The sequence below is a fragment of the Perca fluviatilis genome, chromosome 24, assembly GCF_010015445.1.
Source record: "Perca fluviatilis chromosome 24, GENO_Pfluv_1.0, whole genome shotgun sequence".
In the NCBI taxonomy this organism is placed as follows: Eukaryota; Metazoa; Chordata; class Actinopteri; order Perciformes; family Percidae; genus Perca; species Perca fluviatilis.
Genome location: NC_053135.1, coordinates 15,418,071 through 15,434,758, shown reverse-complemented (window position 1 = coordinate 15,434,758; position 16,688 = coordinate 15,418,071). Strand labels below are relative to the sequence as shown.

The window sequence follows — 16,688 nt, the reverse complement described above, 5'->3', positions numbered from 1 at the left end:
GCTGCAGCAACGACAACCACAGCTGACCCAACAACCACAGAAGCAGCAACGACAACCACAGCTGCTCCAACAACAACCACAGAAGCAACAAAACCACAGAAGCAGCAACGACAACCACAGCTGCTCCAACAACAACCACAGAAGCAGCAACGACAACCACAGCTGTTCCAACAACAACCAACGAAGCAGCAACGACAACCACAGCTGCTCCAACAACAACCACAGAAGCAGCAACGACAACCACAGCTGCTCCAACAACAACCACAGAAGCATCAACGACAAACACAGCTGTTCCGACAACCACCGAAGCAACAACGACAACCACAGCTGCCCCGACAACCACAGCTGCCCCGACAACCGCAGAAGCACCAATGACAACCACAGCTGCTATAACGACAGCTGCCCCAACAACCACAGCAGCAGCAACGACAACTACCACTATTCCAACAACAACCCCAGCTGCAGCAACGACAACTACCGCTGCTCCAACAACAACCACAGCGGCCCCAACAACAACCACAGAAGCAGCAATGACAACCACAGCTGCCCCAACGACAACCACAGAAGTACAAACGACAACCACAGCTGACCCAACAACCATGGAAGCAGCAACGACAACCACAGCTGCTCCAACAACAACCACCGAAGCAGCAACCACAGCTGCCCCAACAACAACCACAGAAGCAGCAACGACAACGACAGCTGTTTCAACAACAACCAACGAAGCAGCAACGACAACCACAGCTGCTCCAACAACAACCACAGAAGCATCAACGACAACCACAGCTGTTCCGACAACCACCGAAGCAACGACAACCACAGCTGCCCCAACAACAACCACAGAAGCAACGACAACCACAGAAGCAGCAACGACAACCACAGCTGCTCCAACAACAACCACAGAAGCAGCAACGACAACCACAGCTGACCCAACAACCACAGAAGCACCAACGACAACCACAGCTGCTCCAACAACAACCACAGAAGCAGCAACAACAACCACAGCTGCAGCAACAACAACTACGGCTGCTCCAACAACAACCACAGCTGCACCAACAACAACCACAGAAGCAGCAACGACAACCACAGCTGTTCCAACAACAACCCCAGCTGCAGCAACGACAACTACCGTTGCTCCAACAACAACCACAGCGGCCCCAACAACAACCACAGAAGCAGCAACGACAACCACAGCTGCCCTAACAACAACCACAGTAGTACAAACGACAACCACAGCTGACCAACAACCACGAAGCACAACGACAACCACAGCGCTAAACAACAACCACCGCGAAACAGCAAACCACAGCTGCCCAAACAACAACCACAGAAGCAGCAACGACAACCACAGCTGCTCCAACAACAAACCACAGAACGAACCAGCGACCCAACAACCACCAAAGCAGCAACGACAACGACACGCTCCAACAACAACCACAGAAGCAGCAACAACAACCACAGCTGCAACAACAACAACCACCGCGTTCAACAACAACCACAGCTGCCCCAACAACAACCACAGAAGCAGCAACGACAACCACAGCTGTTCCAACAACCACCGAAGCAGCAACAACAACCACAGCTGCAGCAACAACAACTACCGCTGCTCCAACAACAACCACAGCTGCCCCAACAACAACCACAGAAGCAGCAACGACAACCACAGAAGCACAAACGACAACCACAGCTGACCCAACAACCACAGAAGCACCAACGACAACCACAGCTGCTCTAACAACAGCTGCCCCAACAACAACAGAACTAACCACAGAAGACAAACGACAACCACAGCTGACCCAACAACCACCGAAGCAGCAACGACAACCACAGCTGCTCCAACAACAACCACAGAAGCAGCAACAACAACCACAGCTGCAACAACAACAACCACCGCTGCTCCAACAACAACCACAGCTGCCCCAACAACAACCACAGAAGCAGCAACGACAACCACAGCTGTTCCAACAACCACCGAAGCAGCAACAACAACCACAGCTGCAGCAACAACAACTACCGCTGCAACAACAACCACAGCTGCCCCAACAACAACCACAGAAGCAGCAAACACCAACGCACCATCCCAAACAACAACCACAGCTGCTCTAACAACAGCTGCCCCAACAACAACAACAGATGCAGCAACAACAACCACAGCTGCAGCAACGACAACCACAGCTGACCCAACAACCACAGAAGCAGCAACGACAACCACAGCTGCTCCAACAACGACTACAGAAGCAGCAACGACAACCACAGCTGCCCCAACAACAACCACAGAAGCAACGACAACCACAGAAGCAGTAATGACAACCACAGCTGCTCCAACAACAACCACAGAAGCAGCAACGACAACCACAGCTGTTCCAACAACAACCACCGAAGCAGCAACGACAACAACAGCTGCTCCAACAACAACCACAGAAGCAGCAACGACAACCACAGCTGCTCCAACAACAACCACAGAAGCATCAACGACAACCACAGCTTTTCCAACAACCACCGAAGCAACAACGACAACCACAGCTGCCCCGACAACCACAGAAGCACCAATGACAACCACAGCTGCTATAACGACAGCTGCCCCAACAACAACAGAAGCAGCAACGACAACCACAGCTGCTCCAACAACAACCACAGAAGCAGCAACAACAACCACAGCTGCTATAACGACAGCTGCCACAACAACAACCACAGAAGCAGCAACGACAACTACCGCTGCTCCATCAACAACCACAGCTGCCCCAACAACAACCACCGAAGCAGTAACGACAACCACAGCTGCCCCAACGACAACCACAGAAGCACAAACGACAACCGCGAAACCAGTAAAGTAACGCACAGCTGCTCCAACAACAACCACAGAAGCAGCAACGACAACCACAGCTGCCCCAACAACCACAGAAGCAGCAACGACAACAACAGCTGCCCCAACAACAACCACAGAAGCACAAACGACAACCACAGCTGCCCCAACAACAACCACAGAAGCAACGACAACCACAGAAGCAGCAACAACAACCACAGCTGCTCCAACAACAACCACAGAAGCAGCAACGACAACCACAGCTGTTCCAACAACAACCACCGCAGCAGCAACGACAACCACAGCTGCTCCAACAACAACCACAGAAGCAGCAACGACAACCACAGCTGCTCCAACAACAACCACAGAAGCAGCAACGACAACCACAGTTGCTCCAACAACAACCACAGAAGCATCAACGACAACCACAGCTGTTCCAACAACCACCGAAGCAACAACGACAACCACAGCTGCCCCGACAACCACAGAAGCACCAATGACAACCACAGCTGCTATAACGACCGCTGCCACAACAACAACCACAGAAGCAGCAACGACAACTACCGCTGCTCCATCAACAACCACAGCTGCCCCAACAACAACCACCAGCAACGACAACCACAGCTGCCCCAACAACAACCACAGAAGCAACAAACGAAACCGCCGAAGCTGACCAACATCCACCGCAGGTACAACAACAACCACAGCTGCTCCAACAACAACCACAGAAGCAGCAACGACAAACCAGCAGCTGCCCCAACAACAACCACAGAAGCAGAAACGACAAACCACAGCTGACCCAACAAACAACCAAAGCAGCAATTGATTACTGTTCGAACTGTTCCAACAACAACCACAGCTGCCCCAACAACCACAGAAGCAGCATCGACAACTACCGCTGCGCCAACAACAACCACAGAAGCATCAACAACAACCACAGCTGCTCTACTGACAACCACAGGTGTTCCAACAACAACCACAGCTGCAGCAACAACAACCACAGCTTCCCCAACAACCACAGAAGCAGCAACGACAACAACAGCTGCCCCAATGACAACCACAGCTGACCCAACAACCACCGAAGCAGCAACGACAACCACAGCTGTTCCAACAACCACCGAAGCAGCAACAACAACCACAGCTGCAGCAACGACAACACCGCTGCTCCAACAACAACCACAGCTGCCCCAACAACCACAGCTGCAGCAACAACAACTACCGCTGCTCCAACAACAACCACAGCTGCCCCAACAACCACAGAAGCACAAACGACAACCACAGCTGGTCCAACAACAACCACAGAAGCAGCAACAACAACAACCACAGCTGACCCAACAACCACCGAAGCAGCAACGACAACCACAGCTGTTCCAACAACCACCGAAGCAGCAACAACAACCACAGCTGCAGCAACGACATCTACCGCTGCTCCAACAACAACCACAGCTGCCCCAACAACCACAGCTGCAGCAACAACAACTACCGCTGCTCCAACAACAACCACAGCTGCCCCAACAACCACAGAAGCACAAACGACAACCACAGCTGGTCCAACAACAACCACAGCTGTTCCAACAACAACCACCGAAGCAGCAACGACAACCACAGCTGCTCCAACAACCACAGAAGCAGCAACGACAACCACAGCTGCCCCAACGACAACCACAGAAGCAGCAACAACAACAACCACAGCTGCCCCAACAACCACAGAAGCAGCAACGATAACCACAGTTGCAGTAACGACAACCACAGCTGCTCCAACAACCACAGAAGCAGCAACGACAACCACAGGTGCCCCAACGACAACCACAGAAGCAGCAACGACAACCACAGCTGCCCCAACGACAACCACAGCAGCAGCAACAACAACAACAGCTGCCCCAACAACCACAGAAGAAGCAACAACAACCACAGTTGCAGCAACGACAACCACAGCTGCTCTACTGACAACCACAGCTGTTCCAACAACAACCACAGCTGCCCCAACAACAACCACAGCTGCCCCAACAACCACAGAAGCAGCAACGACAACTACCGCTGCTCCAACAACAACCACAGCTGCCCCAACAACAACAACAGAAGCAGCAACGACAACCACAGCTGCCCCAACGACAACCACAGCTGACCCAATAACCACCGAAGCAGCAACGACAACCACAGCTGCTCCAACAACAACCACAGAAGCAGCAACGACAACCACAGCTGCCCCAACGACAACCACAGAAGCACAAACAACAACCACAGCTGACCCAACAACCACCGAAGCAGCAACAACAACCACAGCTGCTCCAACAACAACCACAGAAGCAGCAATGACAACCACAGCTGTTCCAACAACAACCACCGAAGCAGCAACAACAACCACAGCTGCAGCAACGACAACTACCGCTGCTCCAACAACCACAGCGACCCAACAACCACAGCTGCAGCAACGACAACTACCGCTGCTCCAACAACAACCACAGCTGCCCCAACAACCACAGAAGCAGCAACGACAACCACAGTTGCAGTAACGACAACCACAGATGCTCTACTGACAACCACAGCTGTTCCAACAACAACCACAGCTGCCCCAACAACAACCACAGCAACAACAACCACAGCTGCCCCAACAACAACCACAGCTGCAGCAACAACAACCACAGCTGCCCCAACGACAATCACAGAAGCTGCAACGACAACCACAGCTGCTCTAACAACAACTGCGACACAAGGTATATTATTTATAACCCATTTTAATTTTCCTTTTTCATTCACTCTCTGTGGTGTACAACAGGATTTTCACACAATATGTATGGCTCAAAGCAATAAATGAAGGGTTAAGCTCATCCTGACATAGATATTTTTTACCAAATACGTCTTCCAGTTTGATGGGTCACAAATTGAAACTATAATTATTGTCAATTTACTCGACAATTGAGTTCAACATTTAAATGGATTAAGAGCCAAATCATTAGGCAGTTGAAATGCATTTATAGCTTGGTTAAATATATGAACATGCATGCAACAATGGTATGTTTAAGGACACAACTACCCCAACAACTCACGAACACAGAATTATTTTACATTGAAATTACATTGACATACACAAATCCCACAGTTTTTTTTTTTTTTTAATCAATTTACACATGTAATGTTCATCCCTACAGGCTTGGAATCACTGGTACATCTCCAGATGAAGATAACTTCTATTGGAGAGGTCAGCAATAAAACCATCATTGAAGGTGTGAAACAGGTATGTTAATCAGATTGTGTAAAATAACCATTTTTGTGAAGGCTCTTCAGCTAACATCAATGACATATCAACGATAATGCATGTACACAAGATACATTGTGGGATGAAGTGAATGAGGTGGACCTTCTGATGTTTATTCTGTTTTTTCTCCATTAAGTTTTTCAGAGAACAGCTTCTGAATTCAACAGCCTACACGATCACCGTGACAAACATTCAAAGGGTTACAGTTGCTCCATAGAAGCTGCTTGTGGATCTATAAAGTCACCTCAACCATTTTACTTGTTGACAGTTGGAACACAACACATCAATTTCCCCAAATCATAAGAAGTATCTAGATTGCACTTAAGGTTCATCCATGCTCTGCTGTGCCACACTACATCCTGTAATGCCCTGCAGCGCCCTGATATGACATGAACTACTATTATCTTTAATGTGACTATTATTGCCAATGTTCATCACATCCCCAACCGGCACCGCCTACCAAGAGCCTGCGTCTGTCCGAGGTTTCTTCCTAATAGGGAGTTTTTCCTCACCACTGCTTGCTCTTGGGGGAATTATTAGAATTGTTGGGGCTTAGTAAATTATAGATTGTGGTCTAGACTTACTCTCTCTGTAAAGTGTCTCGAGATAACTCCTGTTATGATTTGATACTATAAATAAAACTGAATTGAATTGAAGGTGCAAGAAAGTTTTTTTTGATTAAACAGAGGTTCAGATTTTAGGCTCAGTCCCCTTTTATATGTCTTCATCATTGTCAAAAACAACCCTCTACTAGGCAACATTAAGACATATTTCACTGTATAATCTCCAAACAATATTTTCATTATCACACTGATGGTTTTAATTCCCAGAAATATGAATAGTGGAGATGTCCATTTGGCTTAAGTATCAAATTACTTGCACACTACAATGAAAAGACTGGCAACTATACCAAGTGTATGACAGTTGTACCGTGAATCAGGGAAATTAATGTGGTATAACTGAATGACAAAATGTCATGTTTATTTAATGTAAATCCATTTGATCTTATGAACATTTTTATGTATTTTTCCAATTCACTGGATAAAAAGCACTATGTGTATGTTGTTTGTTAGGGGCTCTGGTATTAAACAACACCTTGAACTTTTTTAATACAGAGAAGGAAGTCCAATATATTCTTTGCGCAGGTTAACTTCAAAATATTTCCATAATGGACTTGAGGCATACATAAATGATTAATCGTGGATTAAGGTGTGGAAGAAGTAGAAATCATAGACTGTAAACGGTAGAAATGTATAATAAAAATGTCATGTGTTTAAGTAATTCAAATATTCATAAAGCACTTTACACAATCATGAAAGTGCTTTGCAGGGCCAAACACAAGAAACAGAATACAGAAAGCATTAAAAATTTGTAATTCTTAGGATAGTATGCAGTCATTTATTTTTTGCTTGCTTTTATCTTTTGACGTGCAGACATAATTTATACCTCCTCAACATCACTGATTTATATATTCAAATATTTATCTCAAATATGTTTTTCACAAAAATTGTTATTTATTCTTCTGATGTAAAAGTTTATCAGACTTATAAAAGAGGAATAAAAGACATCTATTGTGTTCATCTTGTGTTATTTAATAAATCCTTTAATTTTGATATTTAAAGCATATAGAATTATATATACATTAATTGTTGAGATCGTCCATAAAACGTGAAAACAAAAAATACAACATAAAGTGAAAAGTTGATCATTTATATTAGTTGTATAAAACACTTCCTGAATATATAAAAATCATTTATATTAGCAGAGACACAATGCAAGAAGTATTTAAACCAGCTGTTCTGGAAGTTGTCAAAAACATGCAGTCTGGTGCTTGCCTTTGGAATTTGTAACTATTAAAAGATGAAAACAAAACATTAATGATAATCTTAAATGAATACTTCACTGTAAAATGTATATCAATTACTCAACATGTTACCTTGAATTCTTGATAAGAAATGTGTTTTTCTTGCATGCCTCATGGTGAATGAAGAATCCAAAAACGAAGAAAACTTTGTTCACCATGGAAGCATGAGAGAAAATAATTCATTGTAACACAGGGGTCCGTGTACTTTTTCGTTCATTCGATTTTCATTTCATAAACAGGTATTAAAAAACAAAAAACGAATGGTTATTTGATTTTCGTTTTAAAATACGATATTTGAAATTGAAATACAATGCGTTTTTTCTTTTTCATGGTCGAAATGGGATGGGAGAAATTTAAAATATGCTGTGATTTTCATTTTCTATTTTATATAACAAAAATAAAATCACTCAAACAGAAACGAAAAAAGGCTTGTTTTTTATATTCAGAGACCGGATGTTGTTATTTCCAAGGCAACAGCGCCAACCTAGCCTACCAGTGTTCAGCCCAGGCCAAAATTACTTTGGAAACCTAGCTATACTCTTGATAATCCTTGGGGGGAATTTTATTTCATAATGTCACATGTATTTATTACCCTCTCTCCCTGCCTCCCTGTCTCTACCCACCGCAGACAACTTCGCCCGAAGACAGTCGAACCAGCGGAGCAAATAGAATTTCGGTTCACGGCTGTAACGTTACCGTTACGCCACCGTTAACAATCCCAGCAAACGTTCTGTTGCTGCCGTTAAGCTTGCTGATCTGGCAGAGAGTCACCGGGGGTTCGAGATCAGATCATAGGGATCAGACCTCCGGTGCTGGGTCTAATATTCTAATATTAGCTGCTGCTGCAGCTAGCTAGCAGCTAGCCACCAGCCCTGTGACCTCGGTCCCCGCGGTTCGCTTCCCGGGACTGACTCTGCAGAGCTGGCGTTACCCGCTCTATGATCAATGAGCAATGATCAAGGATTACCAAATTTCTCTCTCATATTGCTCCTCATAACCACTGAAAACTGTCAAAAATCTAACCCAGAGTACAATTATTATGGACGTTAGCTGACATTAAGGGTTTCTGTTTCATTAAGGGAAATTGTAAGGAAAAAGCTTAACGTGGTTAACCATTAAGCTTTTTCACGTTAAGCGATTTTTTGATCACTGTTTATAAACAGTGATCAAAAAATCTAACCCAAAGTCGTTATGGACGTTATCTGACTGATAACTGACTGATATCCGATTGATCATTGTTTAGGTACATTAAAGTTAAGCTTTTTCACGTTAAGCGTTTTAGAATGTCCCGGCTGCAGCTGAGGGAATCTGTAGCCTAACTTCCGTTTTTTGCCCCCCTTTACATAAATATACATATGGCTATGAAATAGATCATGAAATACAGGCTTTAGTCATAATAGTTCAATAGCCTAAATACATGTGTGTTTTACTATGTATTTCGAGGGACTTTTATTTATTCCATCTATTTATATGCACGTTATATTTAAGGGAAGTTTGGTTATCTCACAGACTCAGACTAAAAGCAGCAGCAAGCCTGCCTGACATCAGTGCATCATAGCATATCACTATCTGCAAATAAAATAAAATATGAATAAATCACGAGCGCGGCAGATTCCCAGCTCAGCTAGAGCGGGTAACGCCAGCTCTGCAGACGGACCAGAGTCAGTCAACACCGGGGAGCGAACCGCTGTTTATGAAATGAAAATTGAATGAACGAAAAAGTACACGGACCTGAAGTATTCCTTTAATTCAAAGAATTAATCTATTGATCTATGAGGGTTACATATGTCAAGTTCACTTCCCTGTATCAACAACCAAGTACAGTTTGTCAAACCATTTATCATATCTTATCTACAAAACCCCTCAACCATTTCCTATTTCTCTTCTAAACGACAATAAATGACACTATGTGCAAAGCTGCTATTATACACCTGACTGTGAATAAATAAAGCCTTAAGTTATACAAACATTGGTCCGCGCTCCCTCATCATGGCAAAGCTTACAGACCAGCACCTATACCCCCAACTGTGTGGTGGCTTTCTTCTCAGTCACATTTTTCATATCCAACAGAAACCTTTGAGCTCCTTAAGCAGAACCTGAAGTGTCTAGTATGGTGCTAAAACAGTCTCATAAGTATTTGCAACTCGCAAAACAAATAAATGCAGAGTGATTTGTATCCGTAAATCTGTGTTGTATCTGTGCCTCTAATTTGTGACTTGTGAAACAATGCAGAAATGAATGCAGATTGATTTGTATCCGCAAACACAATTCACAAATGAATGCAGAGCAATTTGTATCTGCAAAACAAACAAATGATGAAATACGAGTTACAAATTAGACGCACGGACACAAAGACGCATTTCCGGATACAAATCGCTCTGCATTCATTTCTGCATTGTGTTTCACAAGTCACAAATTAGAGGCACAGATACAACACAGATTTACAAATCACTCTGTATTCATTTGTGAATTGTGTTTTACAAGTTGTAAATACTTATGAGAGTGTTTTAGCACCATAAAACAATCATAACCTCAAGAACTCTCCGAGAGGTCCCTCGTAGCCGTCAGCCTTCTCTCCACTGAAGGAGACAACGGGTGTCATCCTGAAACAGAAGCCCGGTGTCCTCACCATCTTCAGAGCGCTGTGAAGCAGCCTCACCGGGTTTCTTCACCTCGATCCATGTTTCAGGATGGAGTAGAGGGGATACATTGAGGAAATGGTGTCCTTCCCACTTAAAAATCATAGAATTTCTCAGACAAATCAAATACTTCTGAGATTTGGTCAAAAAGTTGTTTTACTTTTCACCTTCTCGGTAGTTCTGGGAACACATGGCTGGTCTGTCTTCCTAGCTGATTATCTTTGTCTGGGCAGCTCTCTGTGCTGGTGTCCAGACCAAATGCCTTCATTACAAGAGACACACAGTATATTCAGGTAATTTAGTTATATGCTTCACCATTTATTTAAAGTGCCCATATTATGAAAAAAACAAAAACAAAAGAAAAATCACTTTTTCTGAGATTTGGGGTGTTATTTTGTGTCTCTGGTGCTTCCACACGCATACAAACTTGGAAAAAAATCCATCCATGCTGTTTTGAGTGAGATACGGTTTCTGAATGTATCCTTCAGTCTCCGGGTGAGCTGTTCAAAATCTGCACGGTTTTCTACGTCAAAAGCTGAAACAAGCTGGCTAACCGCAACAGTTAGCATGCTAGCGGCTAACACTAGCATGCTACCTCGTTCTCAATAACAAAGCACTGCTACAACACACACAAGTTCACCATAATCTACTAAAGAACTACTTACATGTGCACTCTCGTTTAGAAGAAGTCTCCCAGCTAATTCTGCCTTGTAACTGACCGAAGTTGGAGAAACAACCTTCTTACCATCTATGGAGCTAGCTGATATGATCTACATCTGAGACACTGCGCATGTGCAATCGCAATCAAAGATAGTACCGAAGAAGAAAAGAGGTCTCACTCTGTAGCTGAAACCAAGACCAGGTGAAAAGAGGATCTGCAGCAGTGAGAGAGAGCTGTGCAGTACAACAAAAATATGGTGTGGTTTTTGAAAATTAAACCATGTAAACCTATTCTGGTACAACCTTAAAATACAATTATGAAAATCACACACACACACACACACACACACACACACACACACACACACACACACACACACACACACACACACACACACACACACACACACACACACACACACACACACACACACACACACACACACACACACACACACACACACACACACACACACACACACACACACACACACACACACACACACACACACACACACACACACACACACACACACACACACACACACACACACACACACACACACACACTGCTTTCTAACATCTTCACCACAGGTGTCTTGCTTGCTGACTTCTCAGATTCTGCCAGTTGAGAGAAGAGCATTTGAATATTATGCACTGTGGAAGAAATATGTAAAAGTAAATTTAATAGACTACTTAAAATGAACATAAGGGGAACACTGTAGCAATATACCCATAGCACTGAATCCATATTTGTCAGAGCACTCACTTCACATACCGAAAGATCGAGTAATTATATCAGAATTTGGGATTTACTCTTGGGGAATCTATTGTATTGCATGTAATGCATGCAGATCCTGGTAGTGCATTCAAACAGATGAGACAAAGCAGGTGGAGGCCGAATGAGACTGTAATTTAAATGACTTGCCATTAAGTTAGAGGAAGAGTTTAATGGGAACAAAAACTGATTGAATATAAAAATGGTCCCACCAAATGTTATGAATTTACCTTTAGTAATCATAACTTCTGAAACAAAGAACCATGCCCACAGGTCCTGAGTACTTGCTCTCTCATCCAGCTCTCTGTAGGGGAGCCCAGTACACACTATAAACCACATGTCATAAAGGGAGGGGGGGTAGGCACGTTAAAGTAAAATATAAAATTGCGCATTATAAAAAGAAATCAACTAAAAACAGTCCAAACAGAACGGGAGTCTTGACTTTAAAATTTCCACAGGGTTCTGCTGGCAACCAGTTTCCTTTCCGTGTGTGACCTTCCTCGGGCATAACCTGTAACAGAAAACTCCGGCCAGAAACACGTCCTTAGCATCTGCTACCACTTCATAACGTTTACCACCACCTAACACCGGTCTAAAAAGGGACTTACGCGGGAGGGAGAGGTTTCACACTCTCCCACTTTTTGCCGCTAGCGGTCGGTGTTTGTGTTTCTTCGGTGTAGCTTCAGGGCGCTCTAAGTTTGTTTTTCTGTGTATCTTCGTCTGATCTCCGGTCTGCTTCACCACCTGTTCCGAATGCTCGGTCATATCTCAGCGTCTTCACTGGTGTGCTCTCAGGCCTCCCTCATGTTCACCATGGCCTCTCTCCTGGCTCCTCTAAGGTTCTGCCCTTTTTATAAAAGGGCCAATCAACCCCCTCTCAGTCCCAGGTGAAAGTCATTAGCCTAATTAGGCCTGCTAAAATGTTCACTGGCGGAAGTCAACATTAAAAACACCACACATTTCAGAATAAAAGCATGCGCTATAAAATATAAAAACACAGCAAATAAAAACACAGCCAATCCAATAAAAGCATGCACAAATAAAAATAGACTTCCGCCCCGTGACACACACATACCATGAAATGTATATGTCCTCAATCCCGCAAATGCTATGTTAGCAGGTGGGACATGAGTCAAACTAAAAAAATCACACATTTCAAATAATTTTTTTCCCAAAGATTGTACTTACTCTTATTTTAGGTATTTCTCATCACACTGATATTTGTTTCTTATCAGTTTGGCTTGGATTAGCTATTTGATGCTATAAAAACAGGGTGAAACATCTTGATTGACAGCTGTGATTGACTAGCAATGGTTGAGCGGGTGTTTAGCTGTTGCGGCTCCAATGCCCAATCACTACTGCGCAGACTCTGGCTCCAAAAAGATGACAGTGCCCGTATCCAGAATATGTTGGCTTCACTTTTGTACATTGGGAGGTTTTATTATACATTCATATATGGGCATAGTGTGGAAGAAGCGCCAATCATTGGGCCAATTTTATACTACGCAGTTCTTTTTTTTGGCTATATGCATGCAACAGGTTACATGCAAGCGAATGAACGGGGCTCCGCCTTGAACGCTGTATCCAGATTTCTTTTTTATACATCCATCGAGAAAGTGCAACCTTATATATCCATGGTGGATAAACATCAATGCGCAGGTTGTGCAGCTCTCTTTATTTATGCTTTATTGGTGATTGGTTTATTAACAGATTTACCAAAAAAGTTTAAAATTCAGCTAAATTTAAAATTAAATGTAAAAAGGTAAATACCAGAGTAGGACATGTATCCTCTTGAAGCAATTATATTAAAAGTAAAATAATTTAGTCCTACTGTTTGCCCTTACTAGTCTACTATGCTTTCACGGCAAAATAATTAGAAAATTGAATATAGAAACGCATAGCAGCAAAAGCAGCATAAGTCTTTAGTGTTGGGGTGTATAAATGGCTAAATAACCAGATATTGGTGGTGGTAGAAAATATTCAAACGAGGATTCAGTTATAATTTTTTAATGATTAAGCTTAGAGTTCAAGCATGTGCATGTAATTAAAGTAGTGATACCAGTAAAACATAAAGTAATAATATAGAAAAGTAGAGTTTATACTGACTGCAAAGCAGAGAGCAGATAAGTCCTGTAAAATTGTTTTGTTACAGTAATATGTGCCTTTATGAATTAAAATATATATTATATCTTATATCAAATACAAGAAACCCATTTTGCACTGCTATGCAGAAACGTCCTACCAAACAAATATCAATAAAAACTCCAACTCTTTCATAAAGGACATACAATTATGGTGCCATTAATTACCATATGTTACTATAGTACCAAATTCTGTGTTAGTAAGCTTGTACTTGTGTTGAAATCAAAAAATATTCTGCCTTCAAGACTCACTAATGAACTTTAAATGACATCCTCTGGCAAATAATTTTCCGTCTTGGCTTCTGTTTAGAATTGGAAATCCTAGGAAAGAGCACTGATAATTAAAGCTGCAAGCAGTGTTGGATGGGCCCTCGCGCCTCTACGCGCGTCAGGGTTACTGGTTGATGCCGCTCCTTGCGACCGTCACCAATGAAAAGGGATCTCCCTGCTGAGTTCAATGATACCTCACACAAGACTCTACCTCATACAGTTCATTAGCTGTGAAAGGGGAGTGGCCAAGGCATCGGGGGCGGGTCAAACCATCACCAATCAAAATAAACTCTCTGCTGAGTTCAATGATACCTCAAACAAGGGTCTACCTTAAATGGTTCAAATGTTATGAAAGGGGCATGGCTTAAGCATAGGGGGTGGGCTAAACCATCACCAATGAAGAAGGAACTCTGCTGAGTTCAATGACACCTCACACAAGACTCTACCTTAAACGGTTCAAATGTTATTAAAGGGGTGTGGCCTGAGGAAGTGGGCATGGTTAAAGTATAGGGGGCGGCTCAGTAGACCACACATTATAAGTTTCATGCAAATCGGTTTGTCATATAAGGCTGATTTCCTGTTGCCAGCGGGGGGCGCTATGACCAAAAGTCAATTTTGGCCTATAAATGTCCTATAATATATATGTCCTAATAAATTTCGGCCAAATTTGACAACGTACACTAAAGTTACAACAACTTCTTCGTTCATCGATAAATGCTCAAAATGGCCGCCATGCCATGGACGAAAAGTTTTGCTTTTAATAACTATTCATCGTTAAGGTCTTAAGATGACACAGACCTAGGAGGAGTTCTGTGCCATCTTAAGATGTTCTGGGGGGCGTTCTGGGGAAAGTCTGGTCTGATTGAGAGAGACAGCATTCATCCCACCTGGCACGGAGCTGCTCTTATATCAAAAAATCTGACCGAGTCGATTATCGGTCATAAACTATGACAACCCAAGTTTGATATTAATAATCAGAGGTGCAGTGCTACGCGCCCCTCTGTGCTTCCGTTGGAGCAGTCGCCCACTCATAGTCTAATAACAACAGTGTCTTTCCCCCGACTCAGATCGGTTAAATCAAAGGTAAACAAAAGATGCGCTAAACTTAATAACCTAATTGGAATTAAAACGACTGCAACGATAGAACAAAATAGGAAAATTAGATGTGGACTATTAAATATTAGATCTCTGTCTTCTAAAGCAGTATTGGTAAACGATTTGATATCAGACAATAAAATTTATTTATTTTGTCTTACTGAAACCTGGCTGAGCCATGAAGAATATGTTAGTCTAAATGAAGCCACTCCTCCCAGTCATATTAATTCTCAAATTCCTAGAGGCTCAGGCCGAGGAGGGGGAGTTGCAGCCATCTTTGATTCAAGCCTGTTAATTAATCCTAAACCTAAACTAAATTGTAACTCTTTTGAAAGCCTTGTTCTTAATCTTCAACATCCAAAATGGAGAACATTACAGCCAATTATATTCGTTGTTATTTACAGGGCTCCAGGTCCGTATTCTGAATTTTTATCTGAATTCTCAGAGTTTTTATCATGTTTAGTCCTTAAATCAGACAAAGAACTTATTGTAGGTGATTTTAATATCCATGTGGACGTTGACAATGATAGCATTAGTACTGCTTTCAACTCATTATTAGATTCAATCGGTTTCAGTCAGAGTGTGTACAAGGCGACGCACTGTTTTAACCACACCCTCGACCTTGTGCTGGCATATGGTATTGAAATTGAGGATTTAATAATATTTCCGCAGAATTCGGTATTATCAGATCATTCTTTAATTACTTTCGAATTCTTACTACCTGACTATACTAAATTGGATAAAAGCTTCTACACTACATAAATTTAAGGAAGATATTCCAACAGCATTTTACTCTATGTCCTTCCTTAACATAACAGAGGACCTTTTTGTTAACCTCAGTCCCTCTCAAATTGATACATTTGTATATATGGACGACTTTAGACTCTGTTGCTCCCCTCAAAAAGAAGATGATGAAGCAAAGGAAACTAGCCCCTTGGTATAACTCCCAAACTCGCAAATTAAAACAAATCTCGCGAAACCTCGAAAGTAAATGGCGTTCCACCAAAGTGGAAGAATCTCGTTTGGATTGGCAAGAAAGTCTCAAAACCTATAGGAAGGCCCTAAGAAAGGCCAGATCAGACTATTACTCATCACTAATAGAAGAAAATAGGAACAACCCAAGGTTTCTTTTCAGCACTGTAGTCACAGCTCTACTGAGCCATCTATTCCTCTAGCTCTGAG

At 42.9% G+C, this 16,688-nt stretch overlaps 1 long non-coding RNA gene across 1 annotated transcript; it reads left to right on the top strand.

The window, feature by feature from the left end:
• The first annotated feature begins 5,382 nt into the window (after positions 1-5,382).
• On the top strand, positions 5,383-6,479 carry LOC120554277. Its single transcript, XR_005638351.1, has 3 exons — positions 5,383-5,517; positions 5,953-6,038; positions 6,196-6,479. It is a non-coding gene; the product is annotated as an uncharacterized LOC120554277 (long non-coding RNA).
• The last annotated feature ends 10,209 nt before the right edge of the window (positions 6,480-16,688 follow it).